This window comes from Solanum verrucosum, unplaced genomic scaffold (assembly GCF_900185275.1).
Source record: "Solanum verrucosum unplaced genomic scaffold, falcon-dt-bn FXZP01000183.1, whole genome shotgun sequence".
Lineage (NCBI taxonomy): Eukaryota > Viridiplantae > Streptophyta > Magnoliopsida > Solanales > Solanaceae > Solanum > Solanum verrucosum.
In genome coordinates this window covers 1,707,350-1,735,334 of record NW_026020430.1, presented here as the reverse complement: position 1 = coordinate 1,735,334, position 27,985 = coordinate 1,707,350, and the positions used below count along the sequence as shown (strand labels likewise).

The window sequence follows — 27,985 nt, the reverse complement described above, 5'->3', positions numbered from 1 at the left end:
ATTGAAATTGAAAGTCGGTTCAAATAATAAACCCAAATTAATATCACTTTTATTAAATTTATACACGAAAATATTGCATAACAAGTACACACAAATTAAAAGCTTAAGCATACTCCTTAGAACAGGTACTTCACAGCACCAGGAATTTGAGCATTCATAAAGTAATCCTCCCATTTGATGCAACGTGGGTCAAAATTAAGCATTTCATCCATGTTGATTTCCTTCATTGCCAATCTTAATTTTTCAGTATTAACCTCATCAAAACTGTAAAATATACACTTGGAATTACGAGAGAAAATATATAGAGTATGCAACTTAATTATAACGTACGTACACATACCTTCCATAGAAAAACACGTAGGGTTCGTATAGTTCAGTCAGACGTATAGCCTTATATATCTTCTTTTTCATAAGTATATAGGTTTTTTCAAAGCAGCAATGACATGACACTTGATTCACAAACTTTAACATCTGAAGCATTTAAAAACATGATTGAGTTAGCATTTGAAAGTGTAGCTTGAAAAAAAAAAAAGCGATCAATTTCGTTCACGTACTAGTTATGGAGAATTTAAATAATCATGTATGGATTTTTATTGTGTCGAATATAACACAAACTTTTTGCAACCTTTAACAATGGCAAATAATGAGTTGAAATGTGTTTGCGATAACTAGCCATGCTGCTAAATGGACGCATAGGAGCCTTCACTTTGATTGTTTTCCCATCTTTATTAGCCCATGGATTTTTCGTGAAGTAGTGAAACGCGTAAAGCATTAAGTCTGAAATTTTTAGAGGATTGTTCAAAGATGAGCTGCTGTGATAAATAACTACTTCTTGAGAATATTGATTTTCATGTGCTATAACCGCGGCAAGGATTGTGTTCACCACCATATCCCCTGGAATCTGTAAGTAATAAGAATTAATCAGAGTCAAACTCATGATGAAGTACGTTGGTGGATCAAACCTCAACGAGTACGTTTAGTCCCTAAGGAGGTGTATTTGATGCTCATGATCATGAGTTACGAGTAGAAGTAGGAAAATCACTTATTACCACATCAAGTTTTGAGTAAGGATCACCATAGTAGAACTTCAGTGCACCTTTTCCATAAGCTAAAAGAAATGAATCCACTGTTCTGTTGTTATTAGAAAAATAACATAAAAGTAAAAGAGGAGAATATATGTAAAATATGCGCAATGACGATTATAACACTTACTTCACTCCTTCAATCCATCCAGGAAATGGCTCTTTGTAGGTACTAGTTATAATCGTTGGACGTATGATAACAATTTGTAGATTCTCCTTCAAATGTCCCAAAACCATCTCTCCCATTGCTTTTGTGAAAGAATATGTGTTTTGCCATCCATGTAACCTTGCCCTAATTAATTATTAAGATCAAATTTCATACCATATGTTATGTTAGGATAGTTGTAATATAATGGGATTGGTTGGAGAAGAAATCTTTAGCGTCCTTTAAGGCCTAGCCCATTTAATAGAGTAAGTCTACTTATTGAATTTTAAATGAAACAATTTTTTTTGTATAATGAAAGAAACTGACTAAGCATTTCTAGAAGTAGCGGATTTATGTTTTTTCTAACACCATATGCATTGTTGTAAATGCTACAAGTATATATTATGAATTTAATTTCTTTTTTATATATGACTTCATGAACATATATCTTGTAATAACCTTTGTAGGCCGAGTTCTTTCATAGCTATTGTCAATTCTTTTGCTGTCGCATTTTTAGCTCTAAGTTCCTTAAATTTGATTGCTATCACGCTCCTTTCCTTATCCATATCCAAATAAGAGTTTTTGTTGAGCGTCTCACCCATAACAAAAGATTTTTCTGATAAAATTCCTGTTGATTTGCCGCAAACATAAGCTGTATATAAAAGTACAAGAGTTTATGTTTCATGCATTGATGATATATATTAAAATATTTGTATAAGAACGGAGATGAAAAATCATAAACTCACCGGTAGATACATGAAGAAGCATTTTTACTTTTTTACAACTCTTAGCAAACTTGAGGACATTCTTGGCCCCGACTACATTTATATTCATTGCGATATCATATCTATTCAAACAGAATTGAAATGAAAAATTAGCAAAAAAGAAAAGAAGTGTACAAATATTTTTTATAAATAAACTAGAAAAATATATTAATTTGTATAAATATGTACCTCTCATCAAAGTTGGTGGTAGCAGCAGAGTTTATGATTATATCAATTTCTTTGAACATATGCTCTCTCAATTGAGAGTTTTTAATTCCCATATTTTTTTTTTAAATGTCACCTGAAATTGGTAGCACCTTGTCCTCCACCAGAGAGCTGAGATATATTGTACCCATCCTTTCCCTTATAACATTAAATAATCCAGACTTTACGACCTGTGTGAATTAGGAGTGTTAAATGAGCGAGTAAAAAAGTAAAATAAAAAAAAATGCTTGCAATTAAATGATCTATATTATCGATCAAATAAAAACGAAATGGAATCACAAACTAAATTGGTCCTTATAAGCTTAATTACCTCATTGGTAAAGCGTTGTCTAACAGAGTTGTTGTCTGAAGCTCTTATGAGAAGGTAGAGTTTCTTCACATTTGGTTGAACTCGAAGTATCTTCTCCACAAGAACTATGTACATTTTGTATAAACAAATGAAATTAAGTTAATTATAAGGAACTAATTAATTAGTACTTTAATTTAATTAAACAAATCGATATATGGAGATAGTAGATCGAGGTCGAGAGAGAGTACTCTTTGCAAGGAAACCGGTAGCACCGTTAATCAAAATAAACTTGCCGTGGAACTGCTCTATTATATTGTACGTGATTCCATCGCCTAAGCTTCTTTTTTTGTGTGGCTAATTTAGAAGACCAAAATTAAGTACTGTGAAAGTACAACTTGTAATTGATGTATGGATCCTTGCAAAGTAGCACTTATATATAGCGGATAATGAAACATGTAAGGTAAGTGGTTATTATGATAAGTGTGGGAATCGAATACTCACCAATAAGGTGAGAGTTCATATAGCCAACCAATTGAGCTATTTAAATTTTCCTGAGATGGCTACGTTTAGTGATACAATTTTCATTAAATTATTAATGAATTAACTATTTAGTATTATGGATATTATTATATTTTTTGTTACGATTTATTTTTGAAATAAAATATAACTTTGTGACAGACTTATACATCCAATTTTAGTCCATGTTCTATTTGTGACGGAAAATATGTGATATATATATAAATTGTATGATTTCGATGAATATAAGTTAAATCTAATATTGAGCTTAACTTATGTATGCGAAGAATATTTCTTTTTTTTTATACTATCTAGTTATTGTTATATATCCTATAATCCTAAGAGATAACATATCTTATATATTTGATAATGGAGGCTAAAATAACAGAAGATAAATTCCTATACAAAAGGTTTACGGAGAAAATAAATATAGTGTAGGGATAACCTCAATTACAATTACGTCTCGAAATTTTTTTTTGAATAAATTATTGTCTTTTGCTAAAATTAATCCATTTAACACATGTTTACGTTATTATCTATCTTCTACCCTAGGTTCTATAAAGGGTGAGGGTATTCATTCCAATTTCCTCGAGAAAAATATTACGTAGTATATAAGGTATTTCTTAAAATTTGAATCACTGTCATATATATATATATAAACTAGAAAGCAATTGCCCATGCCAGCAGGGCCCAATATTATTAAGTATTATTTATTTTTTTGTTAAGTTTTTTTTTACGTGAAATTGAAGAAAAGAAATTTGATGGATGTAAGGTGGTGTTGGTTATGTAAAATATTAATTTTTCTATATTTGATCAGCTAAAATCTTTGCAATATATTTTCTCTAGAAAATATTTTTTTTTCCTTTTAAAATGGGGAAATGATTTCTATAATAGACGTATGAAAAGAAGAAGTTACACATGATATTCTACATTGATAATGTCTTCCTCCGTTTTCAACCACACCTCATCTTTACCCCATAATATGGAGCTCCCCCTATCTTCATCCCCACCACGACACACATCCTACCCTCTACCTTCACCTCTTATAGTATTTGTCTAAATTATATAAAAATGCTTTTAGGATAATAATTTTTGCCAACCTATCAAAAACAAGAAAATATATAAGAAACATATTTATTTTCCTAGAAATCATTTCTTAAATAATATTTTTAATCTTAACAAACACATCCTAAGTAATTATTAATCATATACTCATAGTATTGCATACTAAAAATTGAATACGCTCTCGATCCATGAATAAATGTTGATTGTCAAATAATAAATTATTATACTCATGGAAACATTATACCATCAGATACTTAAAGCGACACTTTATACACATTTAGAGTATTACTCTTTATATATTAGCGAAAGATGATACATTTTTTCAATAGTCATCAATGTTCTTATTTTTAGTTTTTTTTACTAAAAAACATATTACGGAATAGTTTTATTAATTATATTTTAAAATTTATTATTAATATATCATTGTTAAAATAACAATTAGGATAAAAATAAAGAAAATGTGCATACTCTACTAATTAATTTAATTTTAGACTCTCAATTATCTAGGAGTTTAACTTGACTATTAGTATTTTATAGAATTACTTAATGATAATGATAAAGTCAGGCAAAAATAATGAATTTTCTTAATTTATTAAAATAAACAAGTAGAATATTATTTTATTATTATAAGAATCAAATTAATAAATTTTCGTTATTAGGATAAAAATAAAGAAAATGTGCATACTCTACTAATTAATATAATTTTAGTCTCTCAATTATCTAGGAGTTTAACTTGACTATTAGTATTTTATAGAATTACTTAACGATAATCATAAAGTCAGGAAAAAATAATGAATTTTCTTAATTTATTAAAATAAACAAGTAAAATATTATTTTATTATTATAAGAGTCAAATTAAAGATAACATTTACTATTTACTTTATTAATTATAATTAGTGGATATGAATTGATTTTCGAGAAAACTCTCAGCCAATAAGAGGATAACATTTTCCTTGATTCCTATAATTGATTCTTCTTATTATTTATCCTTTCTACCATCTCTTCTTATTATATGTTATGTCATCTCATTTTTACTTGTCACATTTGGACTTATATATTCATTAAAAAAATATAATATAATTTTTTTAAAAAAATTATTCCTAATAAATGAAAATTGACAATAAAAAAAAAATTATTTGTAAATAATGGACAAGTAAAAGACGGATGAAGTATGTACTCCCTCCGAGCCTTTTGACTTGTGAAATTTTGACTTGACACACCACTTAAGAAAATAATGATTGTTATAATGAGTTTATCATTTTACTCTTATTAATTGGTAACGTTTTAAACATATTTACTCACTACATTTTAAAAAAATATTAATTTAATGTTAATAAATTAAAGGTATAATAGGAGAAAAAGATTTTTTTCTTGATTTGTTAAATATATTTGACAAATAAATAAAAACAGAGAAAGTATCTATGAAATTTATGCCAAATGGAAGAGGGAAAAAACGGAAGTGGACCAAAGCTCACGTCTTATAATACTTATGGCAAATAGAAAAGTGAGGTTCATCATATTCTTCAATGACAGGGCAGGATTTGTAATTAAATAAAAAAAATTGGACTTTTCTTAAAGCTCTTGCTAAGGTACAAAAAACAAAGAAAGAAATACAACTTTTTGAAGCAAGTTTATCTTGCAAAATCTTTTGCAAGACTTTAATAACATTTATGGCAAATAGAAAGTAAGTGGGACCCATCATATTCACCATGGCCAGGGCATAGTTTGTACTCTCTCCGTCCACAATTGTTTGTCAGGATAAGGTCATGCACATCCCTCAAGGAAAATTTAATACAAGGTGTAATTTGACTAATATAACCCTACATTACCAAGAATACCAAAAGTCCACATAACTTTTCAATTGAACTACACTATCATTAAGGGCAAAATTGGAAAAAAATGACTAATTATTTCTTGATTGTTTAAATTGACAATTAATTTTGGACATCTATTTTTAGTATACCTGGCTGTCAAACAATTGTGGACGGAGGGAGTAATTAAATAGAAAAAGGAGGATCTTTTTAAGAGTTCTGACTTAGGTTCAAATAACAATGCAAAAGTTATAATATTTTAAAGCAAACTTATCTTGCAATTTTTTTAAAGGACTTTAATACCTCCAAACTTTAATTTAATGTCAGAAAACTGACATGTTGAAACTGTCTCAAACTCTCTCTTATAATATATAGAAAATAAATAAATAAATATACTCTATTTATTCAATATTTATACATTACACCCCTCAATGAATTGATTTTCTCAATAAACACACATAAATATTATGTATAATTTATCCTAAACTTAAATACTATATTTAGCCATCATACGTTTTGAAATTTATCAAATATGTTAATGTAAAAACTGTTATCTGACAAAAAATTACATTGCTCAATTTGAACCACATGTCAATATTTTACTATATTATAAAAGAGAGTTTAGGGCCAAGTATAATATATAATATTCAAGATTGGGACTTTTCCCAATCTTGAATATTATATATTATACTTGTGGGACTTTTAAAAGGGAGTTTATGCCCAAGTATAATATATAATAAATATAGTAGAACTTGGGCATAAACTCCCTTTTAAAATAATATATATATGTCAAATGGAAAAGTCCTAATCAAGGAAGCAACATATATCATTTACAAATGACTTAAAAAGCATTAAAAATTACAATAATTACCAATTTAAAATATTTAAAAGTTATATAATAAAATAGGTTGACTCTCAGAATTCTATCAGGCTCGCATATATTGGGACAGAAAAAATAACACATATCATTTTAAAATTACAAAAAAAGTATTATAAATAATAATAATTAACAACTTAAAATATCTGAAAGTCATTTTAAAAGGGTTAATTTTGTAATTTTATCCATATCACATAAATTAGGACAAAGTGACCAGTACTATACGTTATTTCAAAGTTACATAAAAATATTATAAATCACAATAATTAATAACTTAAAACATTTTTTAAAAAAAATATGAAAATTTGGATGACTCTCCAAATTTCATTTGTGTCACATAAATTGAGACAACAAAAATAACATATATTGGGTCCATTTTAATTTATTTGTCTTATTTTTTTTATATTTAAAAATTGCGTAAAAATATTATAAATCATGATAATTGACAACATAAAATATGTTTTGGAAAAAATACAAAAAATTCCACTGATTCTTGAAGTGGATCTATCGTAAAAATACTATAAATCATGATAATTGACAACATAAAATATTTACAAAATGTTGTATGTGGGTAGTCTTATTATGCCTTAAATAGCGTCAAAGAAAGTATAGGTTTGTGATAAAAAAAACTTATTCCTTTATCCACGCAAACAATCGTTTCAAAAACTCGGTTATTAGCCCCAAAACATACCATTTATATTATTGGGCCCGTGCATAGCACGGGCAACATTATCTAGTAAATTTTATAAGCTGAATTGAGTCAAATTAAAAGAAGTTTGAGCTAATAAATAAAAGTGTCGTTAATGGGCCCAAACTTGAAAAAATTAAACTAATTTTGTTTTGGGAAAATAAGCAAACTAGTCACAATCCCTAACTTAATTAATAAAAATATCTACATTTTAAAATAATTATTTAAAATGTCAATATGTCAATATTTTAGAAAATAATTTCTATCCAAATATTATTATTTGTCTTTCCTTTTATTTCTCAAAACAGTCCAACATGAAATACATCCACTTTCCATTTACACTTCTTCCTAGGCTTTAATACTATTAAATTTATTTTTCATATTTCACGTTTTTTAAATTTTCTCTTTCATCAACTTTTCAGTTTTCACCATTGTCCGCATCATTCACGTTTTCTCATTTTTTTCTCTTTCATCATATTTTCACCATTATTCTCTCCCTCATTGTTGAAGAAAAACTAATTATTCAAGTTCATTCCAATTTGTTCAGATCTATCAATTAATTCAAGAAATCTCTCAATTGATAAAGGTATTTTCGAAGTCATCATTTATTTTGCGAGATTTCATGAGATTTTGTTTTCAAAATTACAAATTATGTTGAATTTTGGATTGTATGTATTACAAATTTTTTGTCATTTTTTTTATTTTTATGTGAGTGTGTTAACATACTCATCAAATATTTATGCATTTCGGACTTTTAGTATTTTAAACACTATTGTTCTATTTTTTTGTGATTTTGTTTTCATATTTTAGATTTAGTAGATTGTAATTTGTAGTAATCTACATTAGCATGCATACATAATATATTGTTTGATTTTTTTATATATTCATATTTAATAATTTCAAATTTTGCTTATAGGGTTACTAATGCACAAGTGAATACAAATTCAGATTTGAGTTTGGTGAAAAAAATCGGGAAAAAGGAACATAGTAGGAGGAAGGAGGAAGAAAGAGAGGGTCAGAGAAGAAGGTTGCAAAATTGTATTCATATTAATTTTTGTTTGTCAATAATTGTTTTTCTTTTACTCATCATTTGTATTTTTATTAAGAACATTGTATTTCTTTTTTAGTTTGTAGTCATTCAAATAGGTATGTCAAATGGATTTGTATTTCTTAAGCATATATGTATCCTATTTTTTCAACAGTCAATTTGTATTTTTTTAGAATATTGTATCCTTCCTCAACAGATTGTATTATTTTAACTATGTATGTTATTTGTTTTCCAGAATCTTGTATCCTTATTTCTTTCATAGTCAATTTGTATTTTTTTTTTAGAATATTATATCCTTCCTCAATAGATTGTATTATTTCCACCATGTATGCTATTTTTTTCCCCAGAATCTTGTATCCTTTCATAAATCATATTCATATGTAATGATTAGATTATATTGAGATACAATCGGTAATATTTTCGTAATACAAATAAAAGAAAAATATATTTGATAGTCATGTAATACAATTGTGATCACTGAAATACAATTTGTAGTTTTCACTATGAAAGTAGAAAAATCAATTTTAATTTGAATGGTAAAGTGAGCACATAAAATGTAAAAATTATTGGAATACAATTATAATGAAAACATAATAAAAAGGAAAGTTTATCCAATCGAATGAAAAAGGGATTTTTTTTGAAATTGTAACTGATGAGAATTTTAAGTTATATGTTCCTTTTTAAAAAAATATTCTCCCTTGATTTTCTCCTTTCTAAATAATTGTAATCTTAAAAATCAAACAAATAAAAAATATATAAATCAAATGCATAACAAACTAAAATATTGATATTTTAGATAAGTATTGAAAGTGTAACTAAGAAAACCTATTAAATGTCTAAATATTGACATTTTGAAAATTTTCCCATTTGTTTTTATTAATTTGCCACCTCTAAATTGATATGTACTGTCTACATAGCTTATTTTGGGTTGGGAGGTCTAGATTTGAAGGACTAATATTTCAAAGTTGTGGTCCAAGTGGACATTCATTTGCAAATCTTTTTTCTAATTATGTGGGCTAGTAAAATGAAACTTCTTCTATAGTACAGGAACTTAAAAGAAGAAAAGAAAAACTAAAATACTTCAAGTTTTGAATTCGTTGTACGTAGCCACTAATTAACTTAATGTTAAAAAAGAGAAGTATTATAATGTCAAAAAATATAATAACCTTGTCATGTACTGTTAGATACTTTGATAAGTTGATATCTCTAAAATGTTTGATATTAAAAGTTTGTGTAGCATGTGAGTGAAAATCAGAAGTTCAAAAATAAATAATTAAGAGATATTCATATAGCCAATTTCACCATCTAGTCTAGATAAAAAGTAGCTTAGTATGGCCTAAAAGTACTAGTAGTATTTAGCAAACAAGCTAGAAGAGTGATTTCTTAAGGAGTCAATTCCCTAGATGGTCACCCAAGTTTAGGAAATTGCCATGAAATATCATTTATGTTTCATTTAGGACCAAAATATCACTCAATTATCACTATTTTCCTCCAAATATACTTGACACTTCAAAAGCATCACTCTCTCCTAGTTGGCATGACATGTCATTAAAGTCTTTTTTTATAATAAACTAATTTGATTCATTAAACCCATTTAACTAAAATAATGATCATATTATTTTATTTTAAAATAAATAATATATATATATATATATATATATATATACACACTAGTTTATTAAGAATAAACCTTCATACTTATAGAATCTTTTATTATAATTAAACTTTTTATTTTTTTTTATGTTATGAAGAATAAGTTTTTAAAACGCATTATATTATCATCAATTTTGAATACTTATAAACATATACATTAAAAAAAATCGATACACAAATCACTCATGAATGCTAACTTACATCAATTAATCATAAATTTTATAATGAATCAATAATATTAAATGTCAATTAACTATTACAATAAAATCAATTATGTATTTTGAAATTCATGCTTACAATATTTTTTTTCTTGAAAAAAAATAGAAAGTGAATAATATTATTACTATTTTTTATCCAAAAAATAAATAAATATTAAATATCTAAAATGTCTCCTTCTATTCTAGTTGATATATCATGTTCTGAAATCATCACTTAAAAAATAATAGACTTATTTAAGTCATCAAACTTATGTCTCTAAAAAACAAATATATAAGTTACATGAGAATTTATGAAGATTATAAAATAAAAAAAAAAAAAAACTAATTTCTTATATTTTTTTACCAAACAAAATTCAAAGAAAAAAACTTTGTGTGCAATAATTACTTGATAATTTTCAAAATCCCTAAGTAAATTATTTGAAAATTATAAGCAATTTTTTTTTATAAAAGTATTCAAATAAATTTGTAAGGTTGACAAAAGAGTTAGTAAGAAAGAGAAAATTATTATTTAATTTTTTATTTTATTCTTTTATTGCTATATTATATTATATTATATTTTAACTTATAATACAATTAAACACCAATACATATTCTTATTTCATCCCAAATTCATGAAATACAAGCAATATTTAATTGAATTGTCTATTTTAATTCAAATAATATACACATTATATGAGATTAATATACTAATAAATAAAGACCAAAATTTTATTTTCTAATATAAATATTATTCACTTTCTATTTTCTTTTTAAAAAAAAGATATTGTAAGTATGGATTTCAAAGTACCCAATTAATTATTTTTTAATAGTTAATTGTATTTTAATATTATTGATCCATTATATACAGGGGCGGACCACGTTGTATCCAGGGGGTTCACCCGAACCCCCTCGGCAAAAAATTACACGGTATATATAAGGTAAATTTTCTGTATTTCTGTAAATATATACATTTTGAACCCCCTCAATAGCAAAGAGAAACTGATGACGCAGTGGCAAGTAACCCCAAAATTATGATGTACGTCACTGGTTCGAATCCTAGTGAAAGCGTTTTATTTTTTTCTTATTCAGTTTCAGTTTTTTATTTTTTATTTTCAGTTCTGTTTTTTTAGTTTTTTTTTTTTACTTTAAAAAATGTGCTAAAAGTTTGGTTTTAAACCCATAAGAATTCAAGGTTTCCATTTCCAAAGGCTTATTTCACGTTTATACTTTTATTTTTCGAACCCCCTGAACGAAAATCCTGGGTCCGCCACTGATTATATAACATATGATTAATTGATGTAAGTTGACATTCATGAGTGATTTATATATCAATATATTTTGAATATATGTGTTTATAAGTATTCAAAATTGAAGACATTATAGTAAGTTTTAAAAAACTATTCTTCATAGCACAAAAAAATAAGATAAAAGATTCTTAAGCATGAAAATTTCTTCTTAATAAATTAATATATACTTTTTAGAAAATAATAAGATCACTATTTTAGTTAAATGAGATTGATGAATTAAATAAGTTTATTCTTTAAAAAAAAAACTTCAATGACATGGCATGTCAACTAGGAGAGAGTGAAACTTTTGAAGTCTTAAGTATATTTGGAGGAAAATAGTGATAGTTGAGTGATATTTTGGTCCTAAATGAAACATAAATGATATTTTAGGGAAATTCCCTAAACTTGGGTGATCATTTAGGGAATTATGTGACTAAAAAAAAAACATGACACGCAATAGGGAGCGGCCACCAAAAATTAGGCAAAAGTTTCAACGTTGCCAGAATTAGCTTCATCAAAGACAACTTAGACTCAAATTAACCGCGTTTTATTATCTTAAGGTTTAGACGCTAAAATTTTTCTTTGCTTGAGAGTTCAATATCTAATTAATAATATGTATGCCTATAAATGTGTTAATGTGCTTTCATTTTGTTGTTAATCATGTTAACTATCAACTAATAATCATATTTTCTATCACATTAAATATATTCCTTTATTATCTAACTATCAATTAAAAATCAGAGTTTTATATCACAATCCAGACTATACATTCAGATTACTTTATATTCCATTAATATTCATTAACAACAAGAACCATGAATTTTGTTTCCAAATATTCGATATTCGCATTGGAGTCTGATAAAATTTGAGTTTGTGTCAAAAAGTCTCACATTGGAGGGAAACTCGAATGTGATATCTACAGTTACTATATTATTCAATACAAATACAAAATTCGTGCAAAAGTTATTGGGTTCATGAAAAGACACATTATACCTGCTAAATCCGCCCATGATTGAAAACATATAGCGAGTACACATAAATTAAACAGCCTTCTAATCAAAGCGCTAAAGTAAATCTTATAATTAAGTACATATATAAAAGCTTAAATTTAAGAGTAAATTTTAGGTTTAGCAAACATAAAAATCATATTTGTATATTATAACTATAGTTTGTATAATTGCGCTCCATAACAAACTTTATGTTTGTTATGGCTATTAATAAGTATATTTTGGTATACATATACAGAAGATCAAGTGTATAATCTGTTTTGGTATACATATACAAAATAATAAATTGTATAATATGTGTTTGTATAAAGCGAGAAAGAGAGAAAGACAAAAGAAAATTGGGCAGGGGAAGATCTGTATTTGTATAATTATAAGTATATAGGACGAAAATATATGTATTTGTATTTGTATATACAATTTTCTCTCGCTTTCTACAAACACAAACACAAACTATACATTTGTGTTTGTATAGAGTGAGAGTGGTGAATGAGAGCGGTGAATGAGATTCTCTGTGTCACGACCCGAGAGCACCCCCAAGTCGTAACATGCGTATTCGACCTCTCGGAGGTCTCATACAAGCCCTTAGCATTCATCACATTAGATATGTAAAATAGTGCGGAATTAAAAACTCTTTAAATAAAATCCCATAAGACTCAAAGGTCACTTTTAAAACATCATTCAAAAGTACACAAGCGGAATACTAAGTCTCTTAGCCATCTTAGACATAAACGTGAAAACATACTAGGGACACGGCCCTTTACAATCAAAAGAAGTCTATTAAGTCTATTACAAGAACCTTATCATAAAACTAGAATAAAAAAGTCTTGTCCTCGACATATGAGGACATACCACAAGATCTTGGAAGAACTTCAAGTTCCAAGCTTACTATAGAACCCGCTTACTTTCCGGAACCTACATTTGTAGAAAATAGAGAAATATGCAATTAGCACAATTAAGTACTAAGTATGGAGACCATGCAAAAACATGCCAAAACGGACATTTACAAGGAATAAATGCTTTCATATTATTTTGATAAAACCTTCACTTCCCAAGTATAAGAGACATAATACAAGTCAATGTTCACATATAAAACCATAGCCAACCATATACATACTCAACATATATTCATATACAACCCATGCTTAACTTTAAAAGAACACACGCCATTTCATTACCGTAGGACCTCTACCTAATATAACCTTAAGACACACTTGAGTGAGACAAGAAGTGACCGCCCATACAACCTCTTCAAGCACACTTAAGTGTTCCTCAAGATTACCTTAGATAAGGACACTTCCTTTATAACATAACATCAATAGACCAACATTCTTTAAGAAACCATTTAGGAGACATTCAAGCACATAAGGGGACTTTCACATAATAGTCGTTAGACTTAGGGAACTCACTTTAGTATTTTCAAAGCCTACTCGTGCCATATGTAGATAGCATCCCATACTACTACCTACACGTTGTAGAACCTATCCAATAACTAGAGTGCACATCCCACATGATGGGAATAGGCATAACCGACATAGACCATACTAGCTAGGCATGGAATCCAGAGTCTATCCTACTCCGTGGAGGTTGTTCTACTTGCCAAAGGTAGAACTAGTTAGCAACTCATGTAGGCACATGGTTTAGGGGATGTCCAAGGAAGTTCATTGTGCCTAATCTCATACTCAACTAGGCCACCTTCCTAACCACATCCACTCGGTGCTAGCCTTGTTTTCTATAGAGTATTCAATCACATATGTACTTAGAGAGGGTTCCTTTTCTAGTTCAACCAACTCATAGTACCTCTTCCCAAGAAAGGCCCCATCTCTAAGTCATGGCCGATCAAGGTTCATAAGGATAGCTCATTTGACTTTCTTAGATAAGGATTTTCACGCCGTTCCGGCTCCATCCATCTCTAAGTCTATCATCTCACTCAAGAAGGGAACTTCGCCCTAAGGCCCATCCTTCAAGGTTATACATTTACTTAGGAAAGCTAGACTTATGAAAGGGCACCATTTCTTAGTTTTGCCGATTCAAGTCTTGGCCTAGAATTCCTCTTTTAGCATTTATAGAAAGGGCACCATTTCTTAGTTCTAGCCCACTTCACACATTCATGCATTCAAGACTTTAAGTAACAAGGAGAGACACTTTAGTCTACCAACCAAGTCACAACATTATCATCTAAGGATACTTCATAATCCAACATCATTTCATATATACATCATGAGAAAAATCATACTTTAAATCACAATGCTATCCACTTTACATAGGATCATCACAAGATCACATAAATTCATTCACATCATACCTTCACACATAAAGCTTCACATAAAACTTTACATATAGCTTCATATAGGACTTTACATATAGCCTCATTTATATATATAATATACAATACAATAACACTTTGTACAAGATCACCTTATAACCATAAGAATACCTTCACATAGTACAATAACATTTCATAACTTGATAACACTTTAATTCAATAGATAATGCATTCAAGTCCATGTTCATAATACATTCCATAATTAAACACCTCCACCATAAGTGGATCAAACTAAGCAAGAACAATTTTATCCATAATAAGAGATTAAGCCAACTTACCATCCTCCAAAGCCATAATCAACAACACTCAAGTCCCAACCATTTTACTTACCACAAGAGAATTCATCCATAACTTGCCCATAAGGCCACAACTTTCAATTCATCCATACATCATCAATTCATCATAGATAGATGTAGAAAATCATAAGAGTCACTAATACAATCCAATCCAAACACAATTTCATAAACTTCGAATCATAAGCAAAAGACCCACTTCATAAGCAAATTTAGGAATTTAGGGAAAACATGAGTTCTTCAAGGAATTCCATACGAAATCATCTTAAAAAAAATATTAATTCATCAATATAATGGCTTAGAAAACGTTTTGCCAATGAACCCATGTTTAGATTAGAATTTGAGATTTTTGTTCTTTGAAACACTTTTGAAATCCTTTTGATTGGACTCCTTGAAAGAAAAAGTCATCAAGGATCAAGGGTCACCATACCTCTAAGTTTAAATCCCACGAAAAATTGAAAAAGAAAGAACTCAAAATCTTCAACCCTAGCTCCAATTTCTTCTTCTTCTTCTTCCTCTCTTCTTCTCTTCTTCACTCAAGAACCCTAACTCTTACTCTTTTAAAATGGATCAAAAATGATCCACAATCAGCCTAACACAATAATATAACCTCAAAAGAAAAGATTTGTGAAATGACCAAAATGCCCTTAAATTTCCGGACGGACTCCTTGCCAACTGCCCAACTTTCAAAGGGAATAACTCACTCATACGAACTCGGAATCGAGCAAACTCGGTGGCGTTGGAAAGATCGTTCCAAGGGCTTTCCAAACATAACTGGAACTACTCCTGGATCATCCTGAGCTAGGAGTTATGACTGCTCAAAGTTGGCCAAAAACTCACTGATTTCCCACACTTAACCAAATTTCCAGGTTTTGAACTTAGCCAATTTCCAGATTCAGAACTTTTTTTCCAAAAGTGACTACTTCCAATTTATACTTAAACTTTAAAAATTCATACGTTAGGCTCTAGTTTCACCTATCTATTTTTAGGGTCGCTACACTCTGGGGGAGAGAGACGAACGAAAAAGATATGTATATATACAGTTTTCTCTCACTTTATACAAACACAAACACATTTTATACATTTGTGTTTGTATAAAAGTGAGAGAAGCGATGGAGAGACTGCCAGCGACAAAACGAGAGTGGCGAACGAGAATTTCAGGGAGAGAGGTGAATGGCAACAGTTTGCAACGGGTTACAATTAAATCAAACTGTGGTTATAATATTTAATTTGAATTAATAGTTTGTTGTTTTATACCATTTTTCCTAAATATAATCCCTAAAGCAGGTATTTCATAGATCCAAGTAAGTGTTTCAATAAAATTTAATAAAAATAATTAAAATATATATCTTATTATTTTTTAAAATTAATTTTAAAAAAAAATTGTATTTCAACAAATTTAATGAAAACAATTAAATTGGTTGACTTACTTTGTCACGACCCAAAAATGGACGTGATGACACTCGTTTTAACCCACCAAGACAACTCAGCCTAAAACTCAACCAATACAATAAAATGCAAAAAAATTTATAATAAACTCAAAAATACCCCCAAAATCTGGTTGTCACGTGTACAAGCCTCTAAAGTATTACAATTGAATCAAAAGAAAAATACAAGTCTCATATGACATTGTTTCTAGAGTAGAACAAAATCATAAGCAAGAGTAAGAAGGTCTGCTGAGTTGACAAGCAGCTACCTCACAAATCTCTAAGAAGCCTCGGAAAAGAAGAGAATATATCACAAAGCTCCGGGATAGTAACCTACAAAAAATTGTAGAAGCAAGGGGTGAGTACCAAACCACATGGTACTCAGCAAGTAAACCTCTAAACACAAGCTAAGGGGATAGAATACGGGTACTCCTTACACCCCAACCGAACCTCCACAACTACAACCCGCATAAAACCAGCCCAACCTAACAGTTCACAATTAACATAGCACACAGCTCAACAACAACACTCTAACAATTATATATCCTCAACAACAAGCTCAATATTCATCAATCGAAATTCCACAGAAAGGCACTCACAAGATCAGCAAAACACAATATCGAGTTCACCGATGATAAATATGAGCAATGCAATGTCAAGTATAGTGATGCATGTCTGACCTAGTGATACTGTCACGACCCAAATTCACAAGTCGTGATGACACTTATGTTCCCAACCAATAGGTAAGCCAACCCAACATATTTACCAAGTATGATTAACTAATGAGGTAAAAAGGTAAACAACGAGTAAAATTTTCAACACTAAGTTCTTTATAAATATGAAATGCGGAAAGCTAAAATACTACCCAAGAATTGGTGTCATAAGTACAAGAGCCTCTAAATATGATACAAGTCTGAAACTAAATGACAACTCCAAACATAAGGGGTATTCTGTTTGAATACTAAAATAACAGAATAAATAAAAAGTAGAAGGAGGTATGGGCCACGGAACAGCCAATCAGCTCACCACAACTCCAAGATACTCCAAGCTCGGACTCAAAAAGATCCATGAGATGTGCTCGTACTCGAAATCAAATATGCACCACAAAAGAGTGCAACAAGTGTAGTATGAGTACGAAACCACGTGTATCCAGTATATCTCATAGATCGACAACGAAGAAATAGTGACAGGAGTTTAAATAATAAAAATAAGTCTTTTACTTATACAAGTCTATAGTACGCTTACCAGTCGAGTTTCATCAAAATAAGGATAAACAAACTTTACATACTGTACAACCACCAATAAAGCACGTAATCAACAATAATAAATGATGTAATGAGATGTAGTGCAATGTGACACCATGAAATAATATGTCTCAGAATGCCAAGTACTATCTCAATCGTATATACATGATACTCCTCGAAAATACATCGAGAGTTCATGACACATGGGGGACTCGCGAGGTCCATATACCGACACGGACGATCTCCACGTGTCTGTGCGGACAATTTCAATGCACTATCATAAAATCAAACAATTTTTGCACGGACGGTCTCCACGTGCCCAAAATAAAATCTTAACATCTCACCATCCACAGCACGGACGATCTCCACGTGCCCAACTTATACTCAATCTCATGTCAATGCATGTGCACAATATAATCTCAAATAAAGGGGATGATGATACATCTCAATCAATCAAATATCAGCATAATACATAACCACTTCAACCATCACAAGTATACAAGTTCAAATAAGAACACAATCATACAAAATAATCAGTCCATAATATATCAGCTAATGCCTATATGCTTTGGCATTCTCGGATTAAAATCCTCATTCTATAGTAATAAACTTTCCCTTTATAACCCCGGTACTCGTACCAATGCTCGGCACACCATTGGTACGAGACCCTCATCTTTCGCCCTTACCCATTGTACATTCGATTATTAATCTTTAAATTAGGAAAACGTCCTCCCATGAAATCTAAAAGTCTTAACATACATTGAATGCCGAACACGTGTCACGAATCCTCAATATTTCGCCTTTTCCTTTCGTAAAGCTTCAGCACGTTCCCAATCTACCAATTATGCAATATTTATAAGTAACCAAAACCCATAGACACACATATGCTATATGTCTATCCTAACTCAAAACTCATCAAAATATAAAATCATGTTCATGAATTCTTAGTGTTATCTATACATGTCAAGTCTCATATTCTTAAGCCTAGGTTAAGTCTCGATTTCCCAAAGTGTCATCAATCTAATAATATTTGTACAATACAATACAACCCTTACTTAATGTAATTATATATATATATATATATATATATATATATATACCAATGTTATTAAAAGTTAAATTTCAATACAAACTCGAGAAAATGAACTTCCAGATCATTAGTCATTTATCACAAACTCCTAATACCTATTACCCAAAGTTTATCCCTAGTCTAATGATCACCAGAATTAGCCATAACCATCTCTTCCCATGTCCAAAACGTTACAGATAGTTTCCATAATAAAAATCAAATCTTCCGCAGCCCGTAACCTTAACAAAATGGAAGTACCCATATTTCCAATAACACTATCTTTGTTTTGCCAAGAATTAATTTAATTTCCTATAGCTAACAATTAATTACCCCCACATCAACAACCATCACGTGTACAGTAACACTAAACTCCAAAAATTTATTTGATCTATCAACCGAAAACTATACCATTGGTCAATAGTCATTAATGGTTAATTATTAACCTAGCAGTGATTCCTTGACAACAATTTCTACCCCATATGCCTACCCCATAAACCAAATATAATATCTAATCATTCAATACATACATAAACGACAATAGTATGTTGTAGCTATTTTTTTCTTTCCTTACCTGGAGATCCAAATTTATTGTTTTTGCCCTTTTCGTTCGTTGCCGCTGGAGAGTTTCTCCTGTATTCCTCTTGTTTTCTTTTTTTTCCAAAATATAATTAGGTATTAAGTGAAAATTCTCCCTAAGTTAAATTCAATACATGGGTCAAGTGGTAACTATTCTGACCCACTAACTATTCTACTATAATACTCATTTAACAAAAAAAATCATCAACTAGATACTCATAGTTACCGAATAGTTTAAAATACCCATTTAAATTATTATTTTTTTCAAAAAGAGTCAAAATAGTCCTAGTTTTCAAAACGACCTAGCGGGTCGTCACATACACCCGTTGTCTCTCTGTCCGGGACCCATGGTGGACATATCTGTCCATGCATCCATCGCGGCACGCGATACGTTCCTCAATATAAAGTATCCATCGCGGTGCGCGATATTTCTATCGAAATATAATATCCATTACGGCGCGCGATACGTCCCTCGAAATGGTAAATCCTCTTATCACAACCATGTCTCAAAACCAATGCAAATGACATGTTCACACAAATAATGAGGAGATGACCATTTTCATAACAATATACAATTCACAACAATACAACCGTGATACAACATCAACAATGATTCAACAAGCCTTTCAACCCAGTCTCAAACATCACACATCAACAATTAAACACATTGCCTTTTATTTTTCACGACCCAAAAATGGACGTGATGGCACTCGTCTTAACCCACCAAAACAAGTTAGCCTAAAACTCAACAATTACAATAAAATGCGGAAATTTTTATAATAAACTCAAATATACCCCTAAAATCTGGTTGTCACGTGTACAAGCCTCTAAAGTATTACAATTGAATCAAAAGAAAAATACAAGTCTCATATGACATTGTTTGTAGAGTAGAACAAGATCATAAACAGGAGTAAGAAGGATTGTTGAGAAGACAAACAACTACCTTACAAATCTCCCAGAAGCCTCGGAAAAGAAGAGAATAACAAGTACCACAAAAATCCAGGCTCGTAACCTACAAAAAATTGTAGAAGCAAGGGGTGAGTACCAAACCATACGGTACTCAGCAAGTAAACCTCTAAACATGAGCTAAGGTGATAGAATACAAGTACTCCTTACACCCCAACCGAACATTCACAACTATAATCTGTATAAAACCAGCCCAATCTAACAGTTCACAATTTACAAAGCACATAGCTCAACACAACACTCTAACAATTTCATATCCTCAACAACAACAATAGTTTCATATCCTCAACAACAACACTCTAACAATTGCATATCTTCAACAACAAGCTCAATATTCATAAGTCACAAGTTCCATAAAAAGACACTCACAAGATCAGCAACACACAAGATCAGCAACACACAAGATCAAGTTCACCAATAATAAAGAAGTGCAATGCAATGTCAAGTATAGTGATGTATGTCTGACCTAATGATACACACCCGCTGTCTCTCAGTCCGGGACCCATGGGGGACATATATGACCATGCATCCATCGCGGCGTGCGATACGACCCTCGATAATAGTAACCATCGCGGCGCGCGATACATCCCTCAAAATATAGTATCCGTCGCGGCGCGCGACACGTCCCTCGAAATATAGTATCCATCGCGGCGCGCGATACGTCCCTTGAAATGGTACATCATCTTTATTTTCTTTTTCTTTCTCAATACACATAACACTTGTCACAACCTTGTCTCAGAATAATGCAAATGACATGTTCACACATATAATGAAGAGATGACCATTTTCATAACATTGCACAATTCACAACAAGCCAATCAGGATACAACATCAACAATGATTCAACAAGCCTTTCAAACAACTCTCAACACATCACACAAATAATTGATCACATTGCCTTTTATTATCCCTTTTTCATCATTAGAATTAATCAATGTGGAGGAATAAGACCTCTCATATAGACTCTTAGTTCAAAGTTGGAGGATGTATGGTTTTTCATTTATAAGTTCTAATATGACTATGGTTGTGAATTAGTTCGGTATAGACTTACTAGGCATTTATCAGCAATTTCTATGAAGATTGGGTTTTGATTTGAGTGAAAAATTGTGAGGTGTGTAAGATTATGTGTTGTTATGTGGTCTAAATTGTTCAAATTATGGTAGGTGACTTGTGGATATGGAAAAGTATGGACCTACAGGTATACATAGTTATTGAGGATTTTGAGGGGATCGAAACTACTATTTTTATAAGACAACATAGACTACTATGATGTGTTACATAGGCACTTGATAGTAAATAGAGGTTATGTGCTCATAGTATATAGAATTATTGGGGTGACAAAGAATTTCTCTAAGTTTTGGCGTAAGGTATATGATTATTTGAATAGTAGTTGAAACTTGGCATGTGTATGATTGCGTGAAGTTGACATTAGGTGTGATCCAATTATGGTACCTCGATGAAAAAGTATTATTAGATTTGAAATTTGTGCTATTAGTCTTGGGTGTGACCCATATTTGTCATGTAATGCTTAAATGGAAAGAGAGGGAGCCATATTTTGAAATTTTTAGAGGATACAATGTGTTTGCTAAGAAGACTTTGATACTAGTGACAGTTTGAAAGAAAGGTAAATGGCTAGTGTAGTTATGATGTTTGTTAATACTAGGAGTGTTGACTTTAATGGAGTATTGTGAAGATCATGTGAGGTTTGATGAATCGAGTAATTGTAATATTGTAATAGGGATCATACTGGTTGATTGTGGGTGGCTAAAAATCGAGAAATGGAGCCAGATGAATGGAGTCACGACCCAAAAATGGACGTGATGTCACTCGTCTTAACCCACCAAGACAAGTCAGCCTAAAACTCAACCATTACAATAAAATGCGGAATTTTTATAATAAACTCAAATATACCCCAAAATCTGGTTGTCACGTATACAAGCCTCTAAAGTATTACAATTGAATCAAAAGAAAAATACAAGTCTCATATGACTTTGTTTCTAGAGTAGAACAAGATCATAAACAGGAGTAAGAAGGATCGCTGAGAAGACAAACGACTACCTTACAAATCTCCCAGAAGCCTCGGAAAAGAAGAGAATAACAAGTACCACAAAAATCCAGGCTCGTAACCTACAAAAATTTGTAGAAGCAAGGGGTGAGTACCAAACCACGCGGTACTCAGCAAGTAAATCTCTAAACAGGAGCTAAGGGGATAGAATATAAGTACTCCTTACACCCCAACCAAACCTTCATAACTACATTATGTATAAAACCAGCCCAACCTAACAGTTCACAATTTACAAAGCACATAGCTCAACACAACACTCTAACAATTTCATATCCTCAACAACAACAATAGTTTCATATCCTCAACTACAACACTCTAACAATTGCATATCTTCAACAACAAGCTCAATATTCATCAGTCACAAGTTCCATAGAAAGGCACTCACAAGATCAGCTACACACAATATCAAGTTCACCAATAATAAAGAAGTGCAATGCAATGAAATGTAATGTCAAGTATAGTGATGCATGTCTGACCTAATGATACACACCTGCTGTCTCTCAGTTCGGGACCCATGGGGGATATATCTGTCCATGCATCCATCGCGGCGCGCGATACGACCCTCGATAATAGTAACCATCGCGGCGCGCGATACGTCCCTCGAAATATAGTATTTGTTGCGGCGCGTGACACGTCCCTCGAAATATAATATCCATCGCGGCGCGCGATACGTCTCTCGAAATGGTACATCCTCTTTATTTTCTTATTCTTTCTCAATGCACATAACACTTGTCACAACCATGTCTCAGAACAATGCAAATGACATGTTCACACAGATAATGAGGAGATGACCATTTTCATAACATTGCACAATTCACAACAAGACAATCAGGATACAACATCAACAATGATTCAACAAGCCTTTCAAACAATTCTCAACACATCACACAAACAATTAATCATATTGCCTTTTATTATCCCTTTTTCATCATTAGAATTAATCAATGTGGACAAGTCAACCCATCACCAAGCCTCATTACCCTAAACACATATTACAAGGAAATACATTAATTCCATACACTTAACAAGGGTTTAGAAATCTACTTGCCTCAATCAATCAAGAATTCACTCCGGAACTTGAGCCTTTCCTTTTCGTTGAACTTCCAACTCAAAGCAATCTATTCAAATAAATGACCACAGTAAGATTCCAAAACTAACAATACTCATATTACTATGTGTTTAGCTTTGACCCAAAAATCCACCCAAGTTTATAATCAAGTTCTTAAGCTCGATGTCAATTAACATATCAACTCTCATATTTCTCAAATTCAAGCCTAGGGTTAAGTCATAATTTCCCCAAACACTATAACCATAATAGCTTTCATATAATATAATACACTCGGTGTTTAATCAAATATCTCAATATATCAAACTTGAATCATAATATGACAACTAAAGAAAATAAACCAAAATCTACCTAAATCACACGTGACCCATACTTAACCTGCATACAAAGAAATATCCAGAACCTTATTTGTCCATAATTACCAGTTTATAATTATTTCATGATTTTTGCCCACTGTTTTATCCCAATCGAAAATTGATGCCACACATATGGCCAATGTAAGACAAAAATTGATAATAATAATAATAATCCAAACACCATTTCTGTCCAACTCAATATATAATAATATGCTATTGTATAGCCTAGAACTAAAACATCAACTGACTTAGTTTCATATATTTAGTTATATATAAAAAAAAGTAGTATCAACACTTGATTTCTTAAAGCAACTATAACAATAAAATACGAAACCCCAAAATTGTCATCAAGTTACATACAGTTACTTGAATTTAAAAAAAAACCAAACAACCATCCATTCATACCCCTTAACATTATCCTGCCAATATGAACTTTAATTAGTTTACAATCATTACGAAAGACCACTACTTAACAATTTAATACACCCAATTCAATAAACCGATGTTGCACATAAACCAATTTTCCAATTTCAAATCTCCTTTCAACTAAATAATAATAATACTATATTCATGCAACCATCAACATTGACAAGGAATAGATTTCAATAGAAATTTGTTTACCTGCGATAGTCTTGTCGTTCTCTCCTTTAAGGATTTGTGCTGCACATAATTTGTTTTGGAATAGAAATAATAATAACCTCCCTTTAATCTAATTTAACTTTTATCACCCTAGCTAATTGTATACCTAACTAATTATAAAAATAGTAAAACCCAATCTTCATAGAAATTGCTGATAAATGCCTAGTAAGTCTATGTTGTCTTATAAAAATAGTAGTTTCGATCCCCTCAAAATCCTCAATAACCATGTAACACAATCACACAATCAAGTACATAGAGAACTTCACACATCAACAATTAAACACATTGCCTTTTATTACCCCTTTTTCATCATTAGAAAATAATCAATATGTACAAGTCAACCCATCACCAAATCTCATTACCCCCAAACACATATCACAAGGAAATACACGAATTCCATACACTTAACAAGGGTTTAGAAATCAACTTGCCTCAAATAATCGAACAATCACTCTGGGACTTCAGCCTTTCCCTTTCGCTGAGCTTCCAAATCAATGCAAATCTAATCAAGTACATATTCACAATAAGATTTTGAAACTAGCAACACCCATTTTACTATAGGTTTAGCCTAGACCCAAAAACTCACTCAATTTATAATCAAGTTCCTAAGTATTGATTCCAACCAATAGGTCAAATCTCATATTTCCTAAATTTCAAGTCTAAGGTTAAGTCATAATTTCTCCAAACACTACAACCTTGAGAGTTTTCATATAATATAATATACCCAATATTCAATTTCACATCTTAATATATCAAAACTTAAATCATAATGTGATAACTACACATTAACTAATGTCAACTATTAGTGATGTGCCTCAAAACAATTTGCAGATTAACATATTTCTAATGTTCAACTATAAGCATTAATTCACTAAACTATTAGTCACATCCAATGATTAGGCCATTGTCCAATGATTAGGTCTCATTGGCCAATGATTAGGCATTAGAAATCAACCATATTCCTACCCAACTTCAATACATACGCCACTGACTTTGTTTCAACTTTTCCTATTCATTTTTCTTACTTTCTTTCACAACTAACATTGCAGTTATAATAATCATTAAAATACGACATAAGCCAATAAAAAATGTCTAACCTATATTCGTTCATCAATTGGTATCAATATGTAATAACTTGCCACTCACATTTTGTCCCCTTAAGACCCAATTCTAATAGCATACACAATTAAGTGTTCACTCTTTTTCCTTCCACCATTAAGAAGACTGTCGCACTGACGCCACATGCATGTGATTATTAGTGGGAAATATTAGTTAACTAATGGGACAATTTAGTGTAAACTCTTTCACTAGAAATTATGTATAAAAACAACAATCATATATAAAAGCTCAGCCAAAATACTTACGTGAAGGAAGAGCACTCGCTGCTCATTGATGCCGCTTAGGGTTTCTCCCTATTCTCTTTATTTTTATTTTCTAAAATAATTAGAAAGATTAAATCTCACTAATTTTATTTATATACACGGGTCAAGTGATAAAGGGTACCAAGTAAATTATGGACCTGACCCATTAACCCCAACTAAATAAATTAATTATTTAATAAATATCCATCAACTAAGTAACCGTAGTTAAACAAATAGTTCAAAATTTCCAACCAACTTCACAAACTGATCAAAAGTGACTCAGGGCAACTATCGAGATGGGTAAAATGATAATTTTATAAAAAAATTTAAATGACTTTCCAGGTCATTACATACTTTTTACGTGAAATATCAATAATTATAAAAACAAAGTTGAGCAAGGTTCTCTGAAAACAACTCTTAGTAGGGTGACTTTCCGACTTTTATTAATTAGGAAAAGAAAGACGTGTGATGATGAAACAGAAGCAGCTTGTAATCTATCTAGTAATATGAACAATGAAAGAATCCATCTCCATTTGATGATTTCCACCATTGTTCATTGATTCTCTCACTTTTTTACCAAATTCAATGGCACGCATTCTCATCTCATCTCCTTCTGTAGAAGCCATTAATTTTTTAACACAGTTTTTAATTGTGGTTGAATCAATTATGTCATCACGACGATCCCAATGCTTCACAACAACTCCAATTTTAAGAACATCTGTCACAAAAACCGCATTTCTTGGCTGATCAAATTGCATAGGCCATGTTGCTATTGGCACTCCCATAGTAATGCTCTCCATGCACGAATTCCACCCACAGTGACTCATGAACCCACCAGTCGATGTATGTGCCAATATTTCCAATTGGGGCGCCCAATCTTTAACGATAATTCCCTTTTCTTTTACTCTGTTTTCATACCCTATTGGGATTTGGACTTCCCCTTCTCCTTTTGTAGCATCTCTCACTACCCAAATGAACTTGTGCTGACTTTTCTCCAATCCGATCGCGATCTCTTTAATTTGTTCAGTAGATAAGGAGGTTGTTGTTCCAAAAGAAACAAGAATCACTGAATTTGGAGATTGTTTGTCTAGCCACTCTAAACATTCGTGATGAGTTATCCCTGATATAGTCACTGGATTGAATGGGCCAACAGCCCATTGCTTGTGAATTCTGAGTAACTTATTGAATCTTGCAAGTGTCTCGAGATAAGGACCCTCGAGAACTTTGCAAGTATCATATAAGTTCCCGGAGCTGAATTTGTTACAACTGTATTGTAACCGCAGATATTCTGCGAATTCAGGTGTGAAACTACTTTTCAAAGTTGGAAGTCCTTCAGGAATGTAAGCACCAGATGGGAGTAGAAATTTCTTAGCCAATTTTGAAACGAATTAAGGGAGATGGAGGCGGTTTTTGATGACATCCCAAAATAGAGAACTATTGCTAAAAGCAGAGATAGCATGGAAACAATAGGCATCCACAATTTTTACAGTGTCTTGAACAGTGTAAGCCATCATGGAATCATAAATGACCACAACTCTACGAGTTGTGCTCGAAAGATTCTTGATAAATGCAGTCACAGGCTCGCGCAACGTTAAAGATGCATCGAGTATTGATACTATGAGTTTTGACATATTTTTTTCGGAAGAGGACATAAAAGAAGATGGGGTTGGGAATTCCTGGAAATGAATGTAATTAGCAGCAGTGGCTAAATCCCAACCATGGATTCGAGCCTTAGCCTGAGTAATTTGTGTAGTAAAACCAAGATAATGAATTGGTATATTGTATGATGAAATAAGACGAGAGAGATGGAGGAATTGATTGAGGTGTCCTTGAACTTGGAATGGAACCATAACTATAGCAATTTGGTCATGCTTTTTACAACAAGTAGCAATAAGAGAACTCATTTTCTTATACACTTGTTTTTGGCTTCAGAAATTATGTATACAG

General features: G+C 31.1%; 1 pseudogene; it reads right to left on the bottom strand.

Moving 5' to 3' along the window:
• Positions 1-28: 28 nt before the first annotated feature.
• LOC125807684 (fatty acyl-CoA reductase 3-like) lies at positions 29-27,942 on the bottom strand (annotated as a pseudogene).
• Between the last annotated feature and the right edge of the window lie 43 nt (positions 27,943-27,985).